Below are 7,143 nucleotides of genomic sequence, written 5' to 3' on the forward strand. Positions count from 1 at the left end.
CTATCAGAGTTAACATTTAGTGTTTACTTTGCGCCTAACACTGTGCTAAATATTATGCATGGATCTCATTTAGTCCTTAGAAAATCCTATGAGTTAGGTATTATTCTCACTTTTCTGATGAAGACAACTGAATCCAATTTATAACCACAGCAATCCCACTTAGGTGTAGCTGAACTGGAGTCTGAACTCAGGTCTTTTCAATTCCATCTACTGTGCTGACACAGCCAGGTGTGGGAGGCAGTGTGGCGGCCCCCATACGGCTGGCCCTGCTCCGGCTGCTTCTAACCACTAGTCCCTATTGTGCTCTTATGCAGTGAATGTTCTTGTAAGTTAAGGACAACTGAATCCTTATGTTAGTTCTGAAATAGGTTTTCAGCGATGTCATAAAGAAAGAGTTTGCAAAGTCGTGTGGTGATGTAACAGCAGGAAATAGGTAGTTAGGTGTCTAGGTATGTGTAATAAATAGTAGGAGACAGGTTTTGTGAAAACAAAACCAAAACTTTATTGTCTGTTAAAATTAGCCTAAACCAGGCTTGCCATCAGACTCATCGTTATTGCTCACTATCCAAGGAATTATATAAGAGGCTCACAGGACATGTGCTTTCAATTCAAATAAACAAGACTAGAAAAGCTTTGAGAAATAGAAACGAGAAAAGTTGGTAATATGAAAGCATATAAAAGGCTATTTTCATTTCATTGTTCAGAGCATTATAAATCAAATGTATTCATTCTTTTTGTTTTCTATAAAAGCAGAGTGTAAGGTCAGATACTCGTTACATTGTGCTTAAGAACTTAACAGCATTAAGCAGCTGGGAATAAAACAAGATGTTTCATTTTCCACTAATGCCTGAGACATTTTATATTCCAGCAAGGCTAGTCTTCTGAAAGTGAAACAAATGGAATAATGAAAACTTTGATTTCTCCCAAGTTGTACAAATTTATTTCCCCGTATTGTCAGGTTTCAAAGAAATATCCAAAGGTATTTTAAAGAGGAAACGTGAATCTATGGATCAGAAGAGGTTTTTGTAGTCTCTGAGTATTCTCCAGAAGGAATCCCTGCCCTAAGGCTCTTGTGGTCCATGGTGGCCTCTCCTTTCACCTGAGCAAGTGGGAAGGACTGGCTGCTGGGGCTGGGGTGCCGTCTGAACGCAGGACTCAGAGAGCTATGTGACTCTAGGTGGTGAGCTCTAGAATTTGGCCATGAGAGTGAGTGACAAATACGGGACAGTTTTTAGTCTTGGGAAGTGAGGAGGCCAGATACTTGGGGCACCACAGTCTGTGTGTTGAAACCTCCTAGAGGGAAGGAAGGTCTTAGCATGGAGAGGAAAACTGAGCTACGTGGTCAATCCTTGAATGAATAAAGTTGGGTGGCCAGGCAGTTAGCCAACTAGCATAGGTCGGCCTGGGAGTTCATTTTAAGTTGATGGCAAGGGTTGGTTCTTTCTTGATGTACAAGAAATTGTCTTGCTATTTGCTAGACTATTGTCTCTCTCTGCAGGAGACAATCTTATAAGTTAATGGCATGATTTAAGAGCTCATTTCTAAGGATTATCAATCTTTTTGCATCTAAGTAAGTCACCTGGACTCAAATTCTTGTTTTGGGGTTTACTTTTAGATAAACCCAAACTAAGAGAGATAACAAATACGACATTTTCACTATGTTGTCTGACATCCATACGTCAGAGTTCAAGAATTGTTACCTTATCAGGTTGACTAGGCGACCCATTGGTCTGAGTTAGATGGTTGTTTTCACTGCATAGTCTCAGAAATGAGCTCATATACAGGGCAGCAGGAGGTCTGAGATTGGGGGAACAAAATCTTGTCCTAAGATTCCCAAGCATCTTAGCTGGAAGTTAAGTCTTGTGGCAGGGCTAGAGAAGTTGACAACTCTCTGATAATCTGCCTTCATTCTTTTCATTTCCTGACAACTTGGGCCTAAAAGGCTTCTAGACGCTCCCATGTGGGCCCATTCAGGCCTGCCCACACTAGACTTAGTGTTTATTTCCCCAGATACGTTTGAGTCCAGATGTGAGAATGGTTAAAATCAGCAGTTGGTAAAGTGTGGCCCACAGGCCAAATATGGCCCATATTTGTGATTTTTTTTCCAATAAAGTATTAATGGAACACAGATATATGCATTCATTTGAATATTGTTTATGCCTTCTTTCATGCTGTAAGGGTAGAGTTGAGAAGTTCCCACTGAGACTGTACGGTCTGTAAAAGTGAACATACTTACTATCTTGTCCTTTACATAAAAAGTTTGCTGAATCCTGGATTATATTCGAGATGGGAAATTGGAAGAGGATCTGTGAGAGATCAAGCTCACTAGGCAGAAAAGAAACCACAGAGGTACTTGGTGCTGTGGCCTACGTGGCTCATGTAAGGGGATACGGATTACAGGACTGGTGCTGGCAAGGCTCAATTTCTGGTCATAAGTTTCCAATCTCCTTGAGAGAGGTATCAGACTGGGTAAAGCGCACCCAAACAAAGCTTCAAAATCTCTGGAATCTAAAAAGACTTGCTGTTTATGACCCTTTATCCCAGAATAGGTCAACATTCCTTGAGGAAAACTGAAAGGAATTCTTTGGGAGGCTTCTGAACATATCAACAGGGCATCTGGGGGAAAGGCCTACCTTCCCAGTTAGGGAGTCACTACCCTGCTACAGCTTTCCCTCCCAACATACCCTCATAAGGACTGTTTGCAGTCCCATTAAATCCCCCTATTTATAGGTATTCTGCCTCTTTCTATATATTAGGGCTTTCAGGCCCCATTATTCTGGAGGAGAACAATGATCAGTTTACAGGGAGAGAGATGTGCCTGATGGAGAACACTAGGTTATACTAAAGGGACTTCCCAATCTCAGGCCAGAACCTGTGTCTTACTCCATACCAAAATTTCTCTAACCCCATCCTTCTCTTTATCTATAAGAATAAGTGGGGGTTAGGCGGTGGGCTTCTGTTCCCTGATGAATAGTCAGTAGGAATATCTTTAGCTTTCTCTGGCAGAGAACAAATATTCAGGACTGTTTTCAGGGATCAGGAAGCAGTTACACTAGTTGATAAAGCTTTCTGTGTCTTTGGGAAGGGTTTTTCCCAACAAAGATGCAATGGATCATTCCAGGGAATTGCCCTTGGTTCCCTAGAGGATGCTCCTAGAGTATGGCAAATGATTTCATTAGGATGTTGTAAATGTCTGATTCTTTTCAAACCCTAATAGATTTGACCTCAAGTTCTTGGGTCTCTGCAAAAATTCAACATATTCATCTATTTTCAAATATTCTTTCTCAAGTAGGTAGTATATTGTATCTCTGTAAGTACAAATAAGGACGAGCTTCTCTGAATTTCATTGAATACTAACCCTTGACCATGTTCTGCTTTGAACTTGAGGTGCTCAGGCTGTTGAGAGGAGGTAGGTCACACTAATGCTGTGCTGCTATGTCTCTGAACTGGTTCTGAGGGGTAACAGAACTCTGCTTGGGTTGGCAGGTCCTTGGTTTTGACTTCTTTTGGGACTAGTCCCTTCCCTAACTTATTAATGTCTTCAGGCAAATCTTACATTCCAGAGAACAAAGTTAGCTCTGTAAGGGTTCTTCTTCTTTATTACTGATTCTTGATGACCTTTACATGAGAAGTCTCCTGGAAACCTCTTGGCTTCAGCTACAAGTTTCAGTGATCAGACACTTAGGTTTTACCCATAAATGGCTCATGACTGATGGTCTTTCTTGATCCTTATATAGATATTCACCTCAAGTTTTCCTCTTCCACAAAGAATGATATCTGCCTTTCGTCATTAACCAGAAGTGACCTAGATGGAAAAAGTCTGGAGATGGCTGCCCTTTACTCTTCTTATTGGAAAAACTGGCCTTGCTGATGGAGGTAACCCACTCATTCTTGTTCCTTCCCTTCCCTGAAAAGAGAGCAGTGAGCCTTGGAGACTTGAGGAATGTGGCATGATGTTTGGGCTCATGGGCAGCAAAGCTGGAAAGAAGAGTTGAACCAAATGAATTTGGATGGTGGTGTTCATCACTTGTCCTGAGTACCACACATGTAGATTTTAGTTGCTCTTTTCAGTCCTTATCTTTGTGTCCTTATATCTTTTTCCAGGATTTGAAGACCTATTGTGACAGCAGCAAGCCAATCTCATGCTGCATGGATTGATAAGGACTATTTGTGAAAGTCCTTCTGCTCTAGTATTGGTTCATTCTCAGGTAGCTTTTTTTCTTTGCTACTAATATTTGGTATGGTGAACACAGAGGTTCCACTGTTCTCAGCCCACTGAACTTATATGGATGGTTACACTGATGGGTTATTATTAAAATCATTCTCAACACAATGATGGAACTACTGAATCAGCCTTGAAGCACTTAAACATCTAGATCTATGAGGTAGTCATTTGATCTGTTCTTTCTGACTCCTGGGAGACAAAGTAGCAAATGTAAGAAGCCATGTGTGCTCATTTCTGCTTGAATAATTTTACAAAGCCAGGACTCTGTGATGGCATGCAGCTCTCTTGAAACATGCTCGGAAGGCAAAACAGGAGAGAGCACACAGCTGCCCATGTCTATGGACTGAATCACTACATCCCTTAAAAGATATGTGATTCTAGTCCTTGCCTTTTCTTACACATAACATCTGACAGGATTAGTGATTATGTGTGTACAATCTATAACCAAACGTACTTTAGTAAACTATAACCAGATATACTCTTGCTCCCAAACTTTGACGTAATTTTGCATGTACTGAATCTTTACCATCTGTATATAAGTTTTGAACTAAAATACTGCATCATAGCAGTGTGATAGAACTACACCTGGCCTGTAACCTTTGGTCTCTAGCCCTCAGTAAGACTTCTGAATAAAACTAACTTTAATGCTTTAAAAGCTTGATTTCCTTTTTGTTTAGTGAACAATCATGACAACCACAAAGGAGCTCACAGTGGACTGCCTAGGGTTGTCTGGAACCTTGTGGGGATCCAGCACCTTGGGGCCAGCATCTGCCCTTTGAGTCCCTCCAACTTCTTCATGGTTGGAGACAACTGGGTGACTCTCCCTTGAATGTCAGATCTCCTACTTGGTTTCTGGTCCTGAGTTTTGTTCATCTAGTTGTTTTGACTCCTTGACAAAGAGGTAAGTTCTTCCTTGAGACATTTTGTTGCTCCAGAAGGGAAATTTTCCTAGTTGAAACATACTAGGAAGAAATGGCTGCATGTATAACACACATGGAAACTATACTGCCAAATAACTCCCTAGATGGGAGGCATTTACCAAAGGAGATGAGGGTTGAAAAATTCCACCTTTGGTTCAGTGTTAGCTATTTGGGTGATGAGTACACTTGAAGGACAAACCTCATCATTACGCAATATATCCATGTAACAAACCTTCACGGGTACCCCCTGAATCTGTAATAAAAATAAATAATGAAGTCTGAGGTGGGGGGATCACTTGAGCCTGGAAGCTCGAGGCTGCAGGGAGCCGTGTTCATGCCACTGCACTCCAGGCTGGGTGACAAAGTGAGACCCTGTCTCTAAATAAATAAATAAACAAATAAACAGGTATATGTTACAGTTTTAAAAAAATGATTATCATGTTTTCTCCCAATCTTTAACTTACTTTAATGCTTTAACTGACTTAAGTATGTACTGCTATATGTTATCTGTAGTATCCTCATAATATTCCTGTTGAGGTGTTGTGTTAGGTACAAGAAAAGGCGATGTCAGGAAACCTGACTCATGCTAAATAACATGAGATGCGATCTGAAGCATGTTTTTCAACAAATAGACAAGTATGCACACGGGGCCTAATGTTCATTCTTTACAACTGCAACTGAAGACTATCAACTTTCGTGGAAAAGAGCTTTCCTAACTGTGGGGGACAATTAGCATTGGTCTTATAAATACAACCAGGTGATTGATTTGTGACCAAAAGGGGGAGATTATGAGACAAAGAAGCAAATGTAAGACGCCATGTTTGCTTATTTCTGTTTGCCAGCATAATTTCACAAAGTCCCTGACTCTGTGTGATGACCCCTGCAGTTCTCCAAAAAGATGCTTTGGAAACAAAAACAGGCTCCAAGTCTCTTACCTGAGTCACTACACTCCTTAAAATGATCCTAGTCCTTGCCTTTTCCTGTACATAAAATGACATCTAACAGGGTTAATGATTATGCTTCTACAATCAATAACCAAATGTCCTTTAGCAATCTATAACCAGATGTACTCTTACACCCAAACCTCTTTAAGTGGCTAGACTTAATTAAAAATGTCCTACTATCTTATTACCAGCATGTTAGCTATTAGTCTTTTTGTATTTGAGTTTTGGTCTGAAGAATTATTCAGTTGTAACTGGTGTTCAAAGATTCACAACTATTTCTGTTTTTTTTTTTTTGATTTGCACATTAAGGGAGCAGGCATAGGTAGGCTCAGTTTCTAAGCTCAGGTTCTTGTTCTGGACCAAGGTGGGAGGTGGATGGGCTATTCGAGAGGAAAATGATGTGATTCATGGTGCAGGACGTGGGAATGGGATTCAGTGGACAGCTTCATTACATATCTACCGACACAGATGATGGAGGTCCAGGAGAAGCCCCTTCTTGTCACCAGATGTTCTTTTATGTGTCAGTAACTTCAGCGCCATTTTAAGGGAGTGTGTGGGGTCTCAACTGCAATTACCTCTGGCAGTTTAGAAAAACTTGGTACCAGATAAACTTCCTTCTTGAAGAAACATGAACCACATAATGGTCCTGTCTGTGAGTCCCTCAGGAGGGTGGGTCTGCCTCAGGGCAGATTACATATATTCGTATGTAAGGTAATCATGTACATAAGCATGGGTCACATAGAGTTTGAAAAATATCCAGGCTCTTTTGGAGGGAGACCAAAAGAATTAATAGTTACCCAGCTCTGTCCTCTCTGTATCCTTAAGGATACATTTTCCTCTCAGGGTCTGTGAATCCTGAAAATTTGAGACAGGTCTCAGTTAATTTAGAAGGTTTATTTTGCCAAGGTTGACGACAGGCCCGTGACACAGCCTCAGGAGGTCCTGACAACATGTGTCCAAGGTGGTCAAGGCGCAGCTTGGTTTTATACATTTAGGGAGACAGGAGACATCAATCAACATATGTAAGAAGCACATTTGTTCAGTCTGGAAAGAG

Source organism: Papio anubis, chromosome 12, assembly GCF_008728515.1.
Source record: "Papio anubis isolate 15944 chromosome 12, Panubis1.0, whole genome shotgun sequence".
Taxonomy (NCBI): Eukaryota; Metazoa; Chordata; class Mammalia; order Primates; family Cercopithecidae; genus Papio; species Papio anubis.